At 39.3% G+C, this 17,997-nt stretch overlaps 1 protein-coding gene and 1 long non-coding RNA gene across 3 annotated transcripts in view; one reads left to right on the top strand and one right to left on the bottom strand.

Annotated features, from left to right (window-relative positions):
- LOC309688292 overlaps nt 1-17,997 on the bottom strand; it is a 28,345-nt gene that overhangs the window by 5,114 nt on the left and 5,234 nt on the right. The gene's annotated exons all lie outside the window — the stretch shown is intronic.
- Nucleotides 2,044-17,997, top strand: part of gpr4 (G protein-coupled receptor 4) — a 49,616-nt gene continuing 33,662 nt past the window's right edge. Inside the window, exon 1 of one of the 2 annotated variants that reach the window (XM_082503908.1) lies at nt 2,044-2,111. The gene's annotated coding sequence lies outside the window, so the exon portion shown is untranslated. Of the gene's footprint in view, nt 2,112-3,759; nt 4,032-17,997 lie in introns of those variants that run through there. The other variant, XM_082503906.1, reaches the window with a different exon arrangement.

Raw genomic sequence — 17,997 nt, 5'->3', positions numbered from 1 at the left:
TTAAGTCACCTTTCCCTAATGAATATAATTCCGATGCACGATGCTTATTAGCACCTGTAATCTTTTATATGAAACCCAAACAAAGAGCTTTAGAGTCTATTTAAAATTTTAATTGCTTATTTGTGCAAAGTTAAATCAGCTGCACCAATCAAAGGGTGGCATGTTTTATCTTTTATTTACTCCTGCCCGATAAGTCAATTGAACCAGAAATGAGGCCATGTTTCCAGAAAACAGTTCAATCACAAATGATTTACTTTTTGACAGCAGTTAGATGTCATTAATTTTCTCACCATGCGGTACATCATTTCTCATAAAGATTCAAAATACTCTAAAGAGTTCCCCACAGGAAATCATTTTAGTACTGAAGCACCAGATTATTCCTGTTTACACCTTTACAGGGTTAGAATAACAAGAATGTCCTCCACCGTGTTCGTGGTGTTTCACCCAAAAAGTAGATTTGATGTTGACACGCTTGATAAGCATTTGACAGGCACTGCAGAAGGAGTGAGGGTGCACAGAGACATCCTCCCACAGTTTTCACACATGTTAATCATCAAACACAAAATACATGGAAGCCCACGTAGCAACGCACAGACATCAGTTTGTGATTTCCCACAGAAACAACACCATCGTCCCCCATCTCCAGACTGTAGAAGGGACACGAAAGTGCCTGTTATAAGAGACCGTCATGTCCAGAGAACAGTCCTGTTATTGCACAAAATGACACAGCCTGCAGTAAAAATTTCCTACCTCCACACACACACACAAATAAAAGCTTCTGTGACTGTAACGTAAAATAAACTGAGGATCACCAGCGCTCTTCATAAAATCGTCTCTTTGTAAAAAACTTGTAAACAAGAAGAAGAACAGTGCTTCAGTCTTGTTCAGCACAAACCTTAAACAGATGCAAGAACAATCACAGCAGCACTCCGTCAGACCTGCATGGTGGTTTGGCTAGATGAAAGCCACTCTTGAGTAAATGACATATGACAGCCCACTTGGAGATTGCCGAAAGTAACTCAAGAGGCATGAAGACAAAAGACTCTCTGTTATAATGAGCCAATAAAAAAAAATCAGCTTTTCTTTAAGCAGAACTCCAAACAGCTGTCTGATACAGACTCCTGCAGTGAATCTTTGTAGAGCACTAATTGGGAGTTTATGGATCGGCAGGAAATCTACCATGTAGCTCCTCTGAAACCCCACGCCGTAACCTGACATGCATCTCACTACAAATTTAATTACACGTCATATTAATGCAGTCTGCATCTAATGTGATTGGTCTGTTCAGTGTTGTCAATTTGTCCTGTGTGTTTCTAGTGCTGCAGTTTTTGAAGTTATCAGTGACGGTAACAATCATCATCTCACTATAGGAATATTAATCATAGCATCAGTGTAAGGACTCACAAATGCCAGCATATTACTGCAGAAACTATCAGAATACACAAATGTGATTGGCCCCGAAAACCCCCCCAAAACTGACCACAACAAAGAGCCGGGATTGAGAGGGGAAAAAGTCCCGGCTTTTTATCCCACGTAAACAGCTGACGTTGTAGCATTTATGCTTGTGTTGGTGCATTTTGTTTTAATTACCTTGTGGTCACGTCCAGGTGTTTTTATGTGTCCCACGAGACACAGGAGAAAAAAAATATAATGCCAGGGCTTTTTTTCCCCTTGGAGTGGAGTGGATGCCCACTCTTTGTTGTGGTTAGTTTGTTTTGGGGGGCTGCAGACATATTTGTGCACATCCATTCCGGTAGATTTATCAATCTCCTTCCAGGAATATGCTGAGATTTGTGAGTCCTGATCGGGACTATTTAATGGAGCTGTCAGTAAAACACATAAGAGTTTCAGTTAAACTGACACGACAATTCTCAATGGTTTGACATTTTGAATGTATCGTATCAAATTGTATTGCATTGTATCGTATTGTGTGGTATCATATCATCATATCCTAGTCTATGACATCACATCATATTGTATCACATTAGGTCATATTGCACTGTAGAGCAGCGGTCCCCAACCTTTTTCGCGCCATCCAGCTGTGTTGGATCAAGGACACATCGAAAACCTGCAGGACACCGGCACTCGAGGCCTGGAGTTGCCCACCCCTGGTATAGTATGATATGTTGTCATATGACATTGCATCATATTTCATTCTGTTACATGGTAATGTGTCTCATTGTGAGGCATCTTACAGTATTGCACTATGTTATCTCATATTGTTTCACATTGCATCATATCTGTGGCAGACAGGTGTGCCAAACTGACAAGTGAGACTTTTTCTTTTTTTACTCCAAGATCCTTTGAATTGAAGATCATTTAACTGGATTTCATGAGTGGGACAACACCGCACACATTCTCTGTCTATATATGAGCCCCCTGCACTGCAAGCTGTTTGTTTTCGTTTTATGCCCCATCCCAGCCCCCTTTTTCAATTCATTCACCTCTCATTAGTGCATGGGGATCTGCAGTCCTCAAGGCATTCACACTATTGAGATCCTGTTTCTCTTTAAACTTTATTCTACCTTATTCTAGTTGCTCCGACCTTTGCTGGTCAACTACTCCCTCAGTTTTCAGCCGATTTCCACATTTAAACTTTAATCTGTTCTGCTCCATGCTAATGCCAGCTCTTTTGGTGCTCATACCTTTCATACTTTTTGAGATATTAAGCTTTTTTATGCCATTTTTTGGCAAATCCCGCTTATGACAAAAAAAATTGCAGTAAACAGTTCAACTTTTTTTTAAACTCTTTTCAACACAAATTTCAGCTTTTTCACCTCTTTTCAGCAGAATTTTCCATTTTTCAATACTTTCCAGCACAAATTCCTGCTTCTTTAGCTGTTTTCACTGCAAACTTCAGCTTCTTTACCTCTTTTCAGCAGAAATTCTGCTAATTCACGTCTTTCTTGCTTGACTCTCTTCAGTGTAGTCTTTCAAATAAAGACGTTTTCAGCGGAGTTCAGCTTCTACACAGTGTTTTCAGCGGAGTTCTCCTTCTGCTGTTTTCAGATTCCACTACACAGCATTCACACTGCATTTTTGCAGGAAATGCAACTTTTTCTAGTTTTAATACTGGGAACGTTAAGCCATACTCAAGCCCAAACATTGGTAAATTTCAGAAAAATCACACCGTCATATTTTACACTGTTGACTGTTTCCAAATGGGGGGGAAAGGCGTTCTTCAGACAGAGGATAGAAAATGCAGGTGGAAGTATGTGTGAGTTTATTAGTGATATTATTCAAAACCATGGGCTACACATCCTGCAAACTTTGTACTAAGGGACCGCTAAGTTAAAAAACTGGCTAATTTCAGACACAGCTGAAGTGGGCGTGCGATCTCACGTGCCCTTCTGCTCGGTGATGTTCAGAAAAGGTCAGGGCAGCAGCATGTGTGAAAAAAGCATTAGACAGACAGACAGAGGTAAAAAAAAAAAAAAAAAAGCAGACACACTCCAAAGTTTATATATAGCAAGGTGAAAGGTCATAAGTTGCTGCTTTTTATATATATCAACATATGCCACAACCTTAGGGACCGGGAATGACACACAACAACACAGGCATGCAGGCACATCCGCACACACACACACACACACACGCACAAACAATTAATGTATGAATCTATAATTTTAAGATCTCAATTTTCTGTGGACTATTGTCTAAATTATATTTTGCTCGACAATATTACTTATTTAAATGTTTCATGTAAAGGCGCATTGAAGCGACGTAACAGAGTACAAGAAGAGAGGGAGGGAGGCGGAACTTAGAGTCTCACTTAGTGACGGCTACTCTCTCTCTGGCTCACTCTCTCCCTCTCACTCCGTCTGTGTGTGCATGTGTGTGTTTGGCTGTGTGTGTGTCTCAGTCTGCCGGCTGTTGTCGCTGTGCTCACACTGTTTGGTACTTTCACAGCCACTGTGCCATCTGTCCGAGCATTTTTCGCGGAGGTTGAATGAAACTAAACGAGTTTTCGTCCCCCTATCTGGATAGTCTCCTTTTTTGGGAACTGACTCCAAGACTCCAGGAACCTAAACGTGAGTACAGCATCGCATCGTTTAATGACAAGCGTCTTTACCGCTGTATTTGCGCTTTGCTTTAAATGCAAGTGAAACTGTCTTCTACAACAGAAAACTAGAACTGAGCTCGGTCGTTGAGGATTTTTCCTGATAGATCATTAGATCACCGTTTTCACATCCTGTAACACAGACATCGCGACAAAGTTTAGCGTCTGCATTAAATAGTGATATAAAAAACTAGAATTCTTGATGCACAGAAATAAAATAAAGGGAGATTTTACTATTCATATTCACGGTTTTTGCTGTTTCCTTTTTATTGTCAACTTCCCAACATCCCATCCACTCTGGGTGTTATTTTTTGTGATCCCATTAACCTGTAGCAGCGGGAAATCAGCTGAGCTGGCACCACTGACATTGCGGTACAGCAGGCACTAGTGTCCCTGCCACAGCTCCAGGGGTAATGAGTGCAGACAATTAATAAATTATCAGATTGAACGATTAAATCGGCTGCTTGTGTCACTGAATCCCTCCAGCTCCATATTACTCTGGGAGCGACCATGCACTGTTTGTGATGTTGCAGAACCAGCTTGGGCACTGTCAAGAACCGTTCTGAGTGCAGTTTATTGTGTGCTGAAGCAGACTGGGAGCGTTCTGTAATGAGTTTGTGAACTTTAAAGGGGGATGCCTGTACTAGTAAAGCCCGTAGCTCATTTATCACCCCTAGCAGAAAATGTCTCAGTTGTGCATAAATGAATAATAATATTGTCCTTTTTCACTTTAAAAAGGACAATGGAGAGTGTGCATTAGTTAGTATTACAGTACCAAAGTCTGCTGTTCAAATGACAAATATCACACAGAGGTTACATCTAATGCAAACAGACTGCTTCTAGCAGAGAAAACAGTAGATTGGTCCTTAATTCATGCATTCTTCGGCCTACTTAGGATCTTTACAGGAAAAAAGTGTGTTGAGGCGACTACTGTGTTATATAAATAAACTTGAATTAAACTCAATTGAATCTGTCACATGCAGATGATAACAAAAGAAAATAAAACATAAGTGTCAGAGTCAGAGGTGATCTGAGCACAGCGTGCTGTAGGTTCACCTCTGAGTGTTGTGTGTGTCAGTCTGAAATTCACTGCTTGTAATTCTTATCATTTAAAAGAAGAATTTGAGGATTTATTCACTAATCAATAATCTTCCACTTATTGTAGTGTATCTTAAAAAGAACAAGAAGCTATGAAAACTATGAGGATGAATGACCAATGATGAATTATTGATTTATGCTAAGCGTGATGAATGATCTTCACATGCAGAAGTGATTTTCTTGCTCTCAGTTCCTGAAAGGTATCGATACTTTGTTTTTAACTGAACATTTTGAGATCAATTATATGCATTTACAAAAATATCTGTGTATGAAAATCTACAATGACTTCTGCACTTTCATTAGACACTCGAGCAGCTGAGCCACCTCAGGCAGAGAGAGGGAGAGAGAGACACAGGGACAGCGATCTCGGAGAAAATGTCATGCTTCACTAGGATGCGGGGAGATGTTTCGATGGACCTTAATGGTCTTTTTTAGTCGAAAATCGAAACCATGAATCCTCTGTTCCTCCTGAAGAATTCCTGTTTTCTACTTCTACAGTTGTAATGTTAAAATCAATAGGATCTCATCTTCTTCTCCCCTGTGTCTGCACCGCCCCCCCTCCCCTGTTTTCTCTTTCCTCGGTGAAGATGGATACAGTCAGTCTGTCCCTCTCTTTCACGTATTTCATCTTTCCCTCTTTTTCCTTTCCTGGTTTCCTGCTTCACTGGCTCATTAACCTAAAGTGTATTACAAAGCAGTGAGGGGGAAATTACATTTATTTTTAAATGATCCATTAAATTTAAATGCAATTCTCCCTCATTTCTGTATTGGTGCATGATTTAAAACATTGCAAGTAAACATCCCCTCCTCATTCTTGACCCCTGTCACCTCACCGGAAAGATAATCTGTGCAGGTTTAGCTCCGACCTTCAAGGCAGATGGATGACTGTGGTTAGCCGAGCGCCAGCTTTACTTACCTGAAGTTCCTTTTTCCACCACTTCACGCCCTCTCCTTTCACCCTTAGTCCAGATGAATCTCTCCTCTCCTTCCTTCTTCAAGGTTCAAGGTTTCCCTTAGAAGTCAGATTTTGATGTGACCTTTAAAAAACCCTGAACACTGAACAAAAACCCACTTACATCTGACTTTTGTCTTCAGTGTGAAATTGTATAATAGGGATTCAGTCCGGGTCAAATGACTCTGCAGCTGTCACAGTTATTAGCAGTTCCAGCTCAGATCAGCAATGATAGAAACATGACACCCAGGTTTTGACCCCCTTTTCACGCTGTGATGGGCGTTTGTGTTGTCATTCTGTCTTAACTTATCCAACTCTGTCATCTCAGCCCCAAATTCCATCAGTCTCCATTAAAGCAGCAAACTAACATTGTTTAGTCAGCGCTGAAGCTGAAGAGACTAAAGTAAAAAACACCTAAAACGTAACCACAGTAACACTATCAGTGGACTCTATGTGGCTCAGTAGAGTTTACTGATCTTATTTTCAGGTTGTTTGTGAGGTTAAAACACAGCTGAAAAACAACCGTCTAACTCATCTTGTGAATATCTTTTACAAATTAAAAAAAAAAAGCATATATGGCACACCTGTCAGTGCACGTGTGCCATAGTTTTTATGATTGCCAACAATATTTAGTTCACTGGATGGATTAAGATTGGCACAAACACAGTGTTTGGTGCTTTTAGGGTTTAGAGTATGGGCTATTCTTCACTTTTCCAACAACTCTAGCAAGTCACAGCTTTCACTCATCTGTGTAAAACGTCAAAGAGGATTAAGAAAATTGGATTAAGAAATGTGATTCAAGTAAAGGTGATGTGGGACGAAGAGCTGAGAAATGAGTAGACAGGACAGAGTTTTTAAAGGACAGGAGAAACAAAACTGAGATTAAAGTAGGTGAGGTCAAAGGGAGTGGAAAGTGGAAGATGGATGTTAGGATGAGGACTGGAGGATAAAAAAAGAACTTCAGAGGTGGGTTAATGTGAACGAGATAGCAGTGAAGGTGTAATTGGTCTCCAGAGGAGCTCTGATAAGCAGCACTTAAGAGCCTTTGTGGTTAAGTAATCACTGTGATTAACGGCTACAGCGCTGGAGAACGACACTAACAAGTAGCCTGACTGTAGGATCGCCACCCACCGTGGTAAATTATCACATTATATTGAAACATAACAGTGTTGTGGTGTGGTTTCCTCTCCAGTTTTTTGCAATTTTCTGAAAAGACTTAGACTTCAGATTCTCACTTCAGATCCTGCGTGGATCTGAAGTGAGGATTTAAATGCAGCTTTACATCAGAACTCTTATTTATCTGAGTTTGTGGCTCATCACAGAATTGCTTGGTCATTGCTTCACACTTCATTTTATATTTGCATATTATGTGTTAACTATCTTGGTACAACATCTTCTCTGGTTCCTTTGGCCCCACACTTACTGCTTTTTCACACATGCACAGAGGAGGAAGTTTGTTCTGCTCCACCAGCATTTGACAACATTTGTCTGCAGTGCTTGTGTGGCAGATTAGAAGTGTGTTTCCATGCAGTGCCATTATCCTGTGAATAGCTTTTAGCGCATCCAACTGAACAACTACCCACCATTATGGGCCAGTTATGTGTTGGTTGTTTTTACAAATGGGGTAAAATTAACTGGCAGGCAGTGGAATAAAGCCTTACTTTATTCCTCTAATGGTGGGCGTTTCCTTTAATGATACAACATCACATGAAAACTGTTAATAGAGTCAGTGTGCAGCTGACATACTAAAATGAGGTAAAAGATGTGTCTTGCTATTTAGAAATCAGAAAGGTCAAGATTTTTTACCCTCTACTAATGTCACGGTCCTGTGTCGGTGACCCAGTGTTTTGTGTTATTGTTAATCTTAGATTTCATCATGGTTCATCATTTTTGTTTATGGTTCAGTATTTCTAGCTCTAGAGTTCTTTTTTGTTTTGTGTTTTCTAGTTCTTGGGTTTTGTTCCTGTGGCCCTCATGTTTAGTGCAGGTTTAGTTCTGTCTTCATGTTTATTTTCTTGCTCCCCGGTCAGTCGTGTGTCATGTCGGAGTTTGTCACTCATGTCTCTGTGCTCCGTGTTCAATCTGTTGAGTGTCAGGTCCATGCCTGTCGTGTTTTTCCTGTTTTATTTTGATAGTCCCTGTCCTGTGTGCAGTGTGCCTGGTTTTGCTTCCCTTGTCTCGTTGGGTCTGATTTGTCCCAGTTGTGTTACCACCTGTTCCCCATCCTCTCATTGCCCTCATCATGTTGTGTTTTTCCTCTGTGCTTCTGGTAACGTTCTGGTTCTCTGTTTCCTGGTTTTGTTTTCTAGTTTCTCAGTTTTCCAGTTTAAGTTTTGTGTTTCTAGTTTAGCTTTCCTGTATTTCATATTTGAATGTTCCCCTGCAAGAAAGCTGCTGCTTTTAGTTAATTATTCTCTCTCCGAGTCCTGTGTTGAGGTCCTAGACACAGCAAACCCTGACAATTAACCTGATTGTTTTATGTAGGCTTATATATTGATGCTGATGATCTAGTTATTGAATCGGGGGAATGTGTGCATGCAAAGTTTTACAGTGTTTATGTGCTTTGTGAGTGAGAGTTGGGCAGGATGGCTTTTATACTATGTTTACATCAACCAAGGAGGCGATGTTTCTGGTAGCGTTTGTGTACATGTTTGTAAACACGATAGCTTTGAATAAATCAATGTTAACAGTCCATTAAAATTCGGCTGACGTCCACCAAGATATTCTGATTTATTGGTTGAAAATTGACAAAAAGCCTTATAACTTAGAGACTATGTTTCTTACAAGTGTGGTGTGCATTGTCAACACATTGAAAGGACTGTATAAAGATTTAAAATGTGTCACATGTGACCTCTGACCTCTCCTTCAAGGCCAATATCTTTAAAGAAAGTCTTGCCAAGAGAAAATGACTGAGCTGCCTATTAGTTAAAAATGTTCTGAATATATTATATAATAAACACAATCAATACAGATGATCTATTACCTACTCTACATAATGTTTGTGTAATCAAAATAAATGTGTCATGCTAGGCTAAAGTAAATACTGCCCAGAGAGTGAGCTCTCTTGTACTCTCTCTTACGCTAATACTTGGATATTTTTGTATTTTATGCCTTTGTTAGCTGTTTTAATGCTCCGTGTATCTGCCCATGGTGTGCAGATGCAATTCAGGAAGTACCTAAATTGGTTACACAGCATCTTTTCTCCCATGAGATCAATTTTTGTGCCTGTTCCCTGACAGAATAAACCTACAACTAAAGTATAAGTGATGCATTTTGTGCTGTTTGATCAACACTTAAACCAACATTATTATACAGACAATCAAAAACTTTTTAGAATACAGACAATAACATGTGAGTTTGTTTACTGGCCACGATGTACAGACTGAACATTTTCGGTAGATAGATAGCAACCTGTGGGTTCACAGCGTGCCTAATTGGACGATTGTTCTGGAGATGGCATGTGCCACAGTCCTGGTTTTTAATTAGGGGGGTGACTCATAAACGAGTGTGCGTAGTAGTGCTTTGTGTCACACCTATAAATCCACCCACTCTCACCCACGCTGAGACTGGTCCGGTGCCACGTGTAGCTACTTGTTTAATTGGAAGTCCCTGTGCAGAGTTTTGTTTTTGGCCAGTGCAATTTGCTGTGCTTGCTTTTGCTTTCCTGTAGTCAAGAGCTCATTTGCAGGAGCAACAACACCTATGACTAATTTATGCTTTGTTGGTTGTCAAGATAATTATTTGTCTGTTTTTTCCACAGCGTATCGGAAATATCAATATATCTTTAAGCAATAGAGGGTTTGTAACTTGCGTTAGTCATTTATTGAACAATATTTTAAATATTAGCTGGTCCAACATTAGTGGTTTGCCATTTTACTGCCTCATTACTTCATCAACTGAGTGAGATGAATTAGATGCAGCCTATTATTTTCTAATTATGAAGATAAGGGCAAAAAATGTAATAACCCTTAATTAGATGTTGGACAAGAATTAATATGGTTATAAAGTTTTGTGTTAGTTACAGAATTTCATTGTTTTGGAAATCTATGCAGCAACAACAACAAAAAGACAAAGGAAAACGAGATAAAACTTTATTTGCCGTTCTTATTCGTGCTGTCTTGTTCTTTTAAACCCTGTCTGTGGTGAGACTGGTCTTGCCCTGGGAAAATATGAATAACTCGAATAACCACTGAGGTTAAACCTTGTGTGACTGGCCTGGTGTGTTTTCAGTTGCTTTAAGAACAGTACCAGGGAATATTGCATGACTTGCATCTGCATAACAAAACATTTGTTGTTAGAAGGTGGTTAAGTGAGGAATCCATGTTGTATGAATAAAAATGCAGTTTTCCCATGCACCGCAGTTGAAATCCACACAAATGAGACTTATTATAGGCCCTATAGTGTTCGTATTTTTTACATTATAAATGCAGATCCCCACTTTTTCCACACTAAACTCTGGTTATGGTTGATGCAATGGTCACTGCTTGTATGACTTGTGAAATCAACACAGTGTCACAACTCACAAGTACAGTCTTTTTGGAAACAAGAAGTGTTTCATAGAGTTTTTAGTACTCTGCAGAATACCTAATCTTTTCCATGTGTTGCAATAATTTCCATTTGTGCCATTTGGCAATCATTTTGGGTCCCTGCATTTATAGATTGCAGAGACAGACCAGCTTGCAAACCCATCCCTTGTGCAGGTTACAAAAATTTGAACACATAGAGCAAACAAAAAACAAACAAACAAAAAGGCAAGAATAACAACACAACACTCTGACATAGCTAGTTTGAAAAACCTGTTCGGGAAGGCCAATGTTTGAGTAATGATAACTTACCCATAACCCTAACCCCTAACGCTAACCGTGCATTGGGTAAACAAATTGGATAAATAAATACATTTTCAAGGCCTCATACAATTTCATGTTTGTCTGGCCAAACAATGACCATCAGGCCATCAGGGCAATGCTTTGGCCAGTCAAAAGTCCAGAGAGTGCTGTTGCAGTTATAGAAGAACATGCTGTTATTTAAACTTTTTTAGGCCTTAAAATGCATTATTACTATTTAGACTGGATTTCCTGGTTCCTGTTACATTTCATCAGAAGCTACTGGCATCTCAGATAACCTCAAGCTGTCTTTAGTATCTGTCCTGATTTGCTTTGTGAATAAATGCTGTTTGCTTTCGCTTTAGCTGCTTGGTTAGGGTTTGGGAAAGATCAGGGTTTGGCTTTTTTTTATGCTGCATGTTTAAAAGTGATGCTAGCTTCTACATTACAGACCAAAAGGAACTAAGGGATACATAGTGTACATAAGTGATAAGAATGGGATTAGACCTGTGTTACAGTACTGTGGATATCTCTGACATGCAAAGGGTTTTAGCAGAATGGCAGTGTCTTGACTGTTGTGCAAATGATAATAATTTTATCTGCCAGCACCTCAAACAAAAGACCACCACACACAAACCACTGTCCTGTTTAAAATTGTGTTGTGTTTTGTGGTGTTGTGCTGTGTCTCCAGCCACTTCCACTAAGTGAGGTTGTTCCTGATCACGCGTTTCTGAGTGGCAGTTCAAGTTTGTGGCTCCTTTTTTTTAAATGGAAAAAAAGACACCCTGGCATGTACATATTTTGAAGGCCTTCCTGGAACATTGCTGTGTGAGTTTAGTAACGTAATGCAATGGAGCGCATCTCTGTGTGTCGACCGAGAGGGAAATTTAAACAGGAGAGGACAAAGGGAAACGAAGGAGGGACACACAGACACAGAGTTTAAATGTGTGTTTGTGTCTGACGACACTTGTAAATGAACCAGGTTGTGCTGAGGTCACTGCTGTCTGTCAGTAAACACTGTTAGCCCTGTTAGGCAGACACACACACACACCTTCACACACATACTAATGTTTCCACTGAGGAGACAGCAGCACCTGTGGCAACCATTAGAGCAGTTTCAGATGGTCGATAACCATCTAACCATCACGCCGGTTTTTTTTTTCCCCATTAAATGTTGAGCTCTCTCCACTTCTACAATATCAATGTCACCTCTATTTCTCCTCCATTGTGTTTATCTCCTTTTTTCCTCCCAGGTTAACTTTTTCCGCTCTTTCTTCTTGTTCATCTTCAGTCTCCTGCATCTCTTCTATTGCTCTATATCTATCGTTTGTCCAGATAACATTACCAAAAACTCCTTTTCTAACCATTTAGCCGTACACACTTTCTATCTCTCATAGTATCTCTTTATCTTTTTCCACTTCTCCTGTCTCCTCTTCCAGTTTATTCATCTATTTGTCTTTCATTTTCTGTTCATCAATAATTTTCTTCTTACCCATTCTTCTACTTTGTCTTCATGTTTCTTAATTTCAGTAACTCATATGATCCTGACTTAGACAATCTGATGATGTCAGAAAAATTAAAGTGCAGGAAAGGAGAAGCTATCCCTCTCTGAGTCACTTTGTTTCTTTCTCATATTCCCCTGTCTCTCCAAGGTTCCTCATCAGGTCTGTGGCTATTGATTGTTTTAATAATAGATTACCAAAGATGATCAGATGAAACTCTAATGATACCTGAGGAAAGAAAGTAGACTGTAGCCAGTTTACAAAAACAGAAAGAGGCCCAGAGATCAAAATAGAAGACATAATGGATGAATGATGTGCCTATATGGACAGGTTTAGGTTTATATTTTGTGGGAGGAAGGCTTGTGCATGAGCATGCTCTCATTTTGTTATACAATATGAATGCAAAATGCAGGTGCCTCTTAATACTTTGATTTTAAATGTTTAGTTAATAGTGTATTTTTTAATATATAAATTGAACAAAATTTTGGATTGATTAGTATCTGAGAATTGATTTTTGGCAACCCTAATTGTTACAACTCTAGCAGGTTTCGCGTTGTGTAGGTGTGTCCCGAGGAGCCAGTGGACAGCTGGCTTCATGCAGCAATCAGCCACACAGCAGTATATAACCTTGTGAAGAGCTTCTCAGTCAGTGTTCGGACTAGTCTTGGCTGGTGACTTTTAATGGCATATTCTGCTTATTTTTACTAAGCTTGGAGGTTTCTTTGGGCTGCTAGTGAGTAGCAGGTATTTGCTGGCAGCAGAAGCATACCTTTTAATTTGGTTAACCATCTCTTTTGCCTATCGTTAGGATATTTTAGTTTGTGGATGGCTTTTGTTTAGTTGAAATAGTGGTGTTCCCGTATCGTTATTCTTTTTAATAAAAATCTTAATTAAACAATTTGCTCTGTTTGGCTTCGTCTTTTCCTGATCATACCATTGTTCCTCCTCTCATCCTGTAGCTTTAGTCTTGAGGACGGAACAATAATGATCAATTACAGAGTGCTCACTTACTTGCTATCACTAGCTCTATTTCCAGAAACGCTCAGATCACAACTGATCTCAGAGCAATGAAAGCAATAGCTAGGAGTAGCTGTTCCAGCATTCTGGTCTCCAAACAGTTCCTGACAAAGACCAGGGATTCATTCACAATGTGCATGAAGGCAAGCAGAGAAACAACAGGCTACTCCAGCAACAAGATGGCAGATGCTTGTGTTAGATTTCACTGGATATAACACTACAAACAAGGCTTGCCTTGCTTGCCCTGTTGGAATACCATCCATTCTAAGCATCATAAAGGAGGATTATCGATGATATGTCTGCTGGCAAATGATTTGTCAATCACAAGAACGTGTGGTTCTTAGAGAATGATTAACAGAACACAGCACTTTGACATAGCTAGTTTGAAAAACCTGTTCAGAAAGGCCAATGTTTGAGAAATGATAACTTAGCTGTAACCCTAACCCCTAACTCTAACCCTGCATTGGGTAAACAAAGGGCCAGCATGGGTAAATAAATACATTTTCAAGGCCAAATACAATTCCATGTTTGTCTGGCCAAACAATGACCATTGGGGCATCAGGGCAATGCTTTAGCCAGTCAGAAATCCTGAGAGTTTACCTTAGCAACTCCAGCAACAACATGGCAGATGCTTGTGTTAGATTTCACCGGATGTAACACAACAAGCAGGGCTTGCCTTGCTTGCCCTTTCGGAATACCATCCATTCTAAGCATCATAAAGGAGGATTATCGATGATATGTCTGCTGGCTAATGATTTGTCAAATCACAACAAGAACATGTGATGCCATAGTAAATGCACCCCTTTTCATTATATCTGGTTTAAAACACCAAGGTTATGATACAAAGACTTTATAAACCAGTGAGTGAAGTCATACTAGCTATTTCTATATGTATATCTTTTATATTGTCAGTGGATGGAGCTTTTAAGCTCAGGCTTTTATTGTAGTAAGAACCAAATCTGGGTAATCTTCATGAAGGGATCTTCAGTTATATTAATAACTTAAAGGTGGTTGTAAATTTATATAATAGTAAGTTACTTTTTACCCTTATGTCCCTATGCTTCATTATTGACTTGGTATAGACATCTTTCCCAGCGTTTCAGTTCATTTTTTAATTGACTCCAACCAATATATTGGCCGTCATTAGCTTTCTAGATATTTAGATATGACATTTATAACGGCCAGTAAGTGAAAAATTAAAAAGTAAGAAAGAGATTAGAGAAACACGTTTCAACCATGTTATGAGAGTTGATCCTGCGTTGTTTGTCCATCATTAAAAACTACGTGTTTAGAACAGTACAATAACAACAGTTAGCTGATCTGAGTCAGCTAGAGCATCAACAAGTAACTCACGACTTGTTGTAACTGTAAAACAAGTTTATTTTTAAACTGCACTTATATATTATTTAGTAAATAACCATACATGACATAAACCTTACGTCTTTGGCAGCAGGATGTCTAATTTTATGTCATGTACTTAGATCTGAGGGGAAAAAAAGCTTTTTAAGACTTCTACATATCACTCAACACCATGAACTTCAATAGAATTAACCAATCAGATGAGATGAGGCACAACAGGAAGTGCCTCAGGAAATAACCGCGTCCTCGCAGCCCACCAATGTTGGCAAACACATAGATATCGAAACTAGTGTAGACCTTCACTGACATTACGCTTTCCCCAAACACTCGCTAAACAACTTTTAGCCAACTTCTATTAACCTATTTGAATATCAGTTTACCACTGTGACACAGGCCAATGTGTCTTCATTCTCTATGTCTAAAACCTTGGTGCTCGTAATATGCAAATGAAACAAAATCTTGATATAGTTTAAAGATTTAAAGTTGGCTGAATCTGTCGGGTAAAGTTTGGGATTTACAAAGTGTCTGGTTGATAATGCTTATTGCAAATAATTTATTTCTATATGCATATATTTATTAGTTTATGTCCTCTATATGACTTTATTTAAAAGTTTTGTTTACATAGAGAGGCATGGATTCCAAACTAAGGCCCCTTTGTGTGTGTGTGTGTCTGTGTATTGTAAGCCAGCCATATCTGTCATCACTCACATACTCACTCATTTACACACCCACACATACTCTCGACTCAACAGAAATTCAGACAGTCTTACATTTGTGAGTGTGTACTTGACAAACACACACACACACACACACATGTCTGCCTTGCTATCCTCGTGGGGACATCCCATTGACATAATGCTTTCCCTAGTCGCTTACCCTAACCTTAACCATCAAAAATAAATGCCTAACCCTAACCCTTACCCTAAATCTAACCATAACCTAATTGTAACTCTGAAACTAAAACTACATTTTGAGCGTGAAAAATGCCTTCAACCCCGTACATACACACACACACACACACACACACACACACACACACACACACACACACACACACACACACACACACACACACACACACCAGGCCTCAGTGGGATTAGTCTGACAGGCTGCCTCAGAAATGAGTGCAGGTTTTCTGCAGCCTGTTATTAAAACTGCTGACACCTCCACATCCAGACCTCCACTGGAATATCATTTGTCTGAGGTGCACTGAGCAGTGAAGGACTTAGTTTACAAATCATCATGTCACACCAGCACAGTACAAAACACTCCCAGCATACTGCAACATACTGCTGTGTAGAAAACAATGTGAATCTCATTATTAGGTGCCTGTTTCCATACTGTTGTGGCAGAAATATTTTTTTACCAGTATAAAAGCACATCTGCTAATTCAGATGGCAGTTAATCAATGGAAATGTCTCTACAATTATCCCCGATGCATCTAAGTGTATGTGTGCCAGTGTGTCAGAAGTAACCATTGACACTGTTTTGTCTCAACACCAAAATAGTGTGAATGGTGCAAATAGCATTACTGAGGAGTTTCGATATCAATAAGCATGGGTATCATTAAAAGCCTTCTGATCCTGATTGATAAGCCGATAGACTACAAGTGTTCAGCCTTAGAGACACACGTAATTCATCTTACCTCATGTATTGGATGTAGTCTCATGTTAATTATTTGTGTATTCATGCAGACACACAAAACACTTACTGCATGTCTGAAAACAAATTAACAAGCTCTGGTCATCTGATCAAAGCCAAATTTGTCCAATAAGGCTCGATGCGGGAGGGATCACGGGAAAACATGGCACTTTTAATGAAGTCATTAATTTTCCCTGCAGGGTGTCAAGTCAAGCCTACGAAGGCTCTGACACATTGATGGCTACATGAGCACTCAAGCATGAAATGAATAGCCAAGATTAACTACCTGCAGCCTTCAACTTTCTCTCTGACTGCTTCAGGGTCTGGACTGCATTTCTTTTTACTAGTTTCTGCTTTTCTGCATTCCTGTCTCCTTCTTTTCCTCCTGAATGTGCACATTCAGTTCTTTTCCTCCTGCAAGGTGAGGATATTGAGCAAATGTGCCACATGTGCTAGCTGCATTGTCTATATTAAAACATTAGTAAATTAGTGGTTTTGAGAAGTATTTCCCCTTAAAGCAATTTTGGGTGATCAGGTTTGTGCATCAAAAAGTTGGAAGCTTTGTGTTCTGTTTAGTTGAAAAAGAGGAATGTGGGAATATGTGATGTAATAAAGAAAAAATATCATAAACTATTTAGCCTAACCATTTTCGATGGGTTAATCTTGGTTATTGCCAATCCATCCATCTCAACCATGTTAAGGAACTTTGGAGCATGTCCTAGCTATCATAGGGTGAAAGTTTGTTGTCATTGTTGTCAAAAATGAATATTTCTCCTCTAGATGCACAAATTAAACACTTGCTCTACTAGATGTGTTGATTTCTCTTGAGTTATCTATGTTGGCATGATGTAATTCATAAATGCAAAACTTAAATTCCCCACTCAGTGTGTTGTGTTTGTGTATGGACAAATACAAACCCACTTTTATCAAGAGAGAGACATTTGGTTTCCTCCATGAGTCAATAAATCATCCAGATACACCAGGGCAGTTTTGCATTTGTAATACAACAAAGTTTACAAGTTCACTTTCTCATGGTGTGAACCAGAGAGCATTCTCTACCATTTTTGTCAAGTAGCATCGTACATTAGGCAGGATAGATGTCCTGTCTAAAAGTTTGTGTTTTTCAGCAGAATCTCAAACATTTTTTGGTTTCTAGTTGTTGTTCCACTTTAACAGAACCAACGAAGAAGCCTCACTTCACTACTAACTCCTACTTCCATTACAGTAAAAGTTTATGAAGGGTCAAATAAATGAGTCAGTGAAAGCACTAAGAGAAAATATGGAAAAGGTTTCTAGAGGATTGTTCTGTTTTTGTATCCAGTTCACCTTCGATGAATATCTCTTTGTTTGATTTTATAGCTCGGTGTTGCTGTAAACAGGCTGCTGGTCAGCAGAAGGCTGTGGATTGAGTTTTTAGGCTTCCTGGAGCCTCACATAGAAACAGGAAGTGAAACCTGTGGGTGCAGAACAAGTTCTGAGCTCTACATTAGAGAAAAAAACAAGCCTGTTTCAGTAGCCACGCCCCTTAATTGTTAGTTATTGAAT

The sequence above is a fragment of the Aulonocara stuartgranti genome, assembly GCF_965226115.1.
Source record: "Aulonocara stuartgranti genome assembly, chromosome: 14".
Taxonomy (NCBI): Eukaryota; Metazoa; Chordata; class Actinopteri; order Cichliformes; family Cichlidae; genus Aulonocara; species Aulonocara stuartgranti.
Note: the sequence above shows the minus strand (reverse complement) of the source record. Positions and strands in the feature narration are given on the sequence as shown.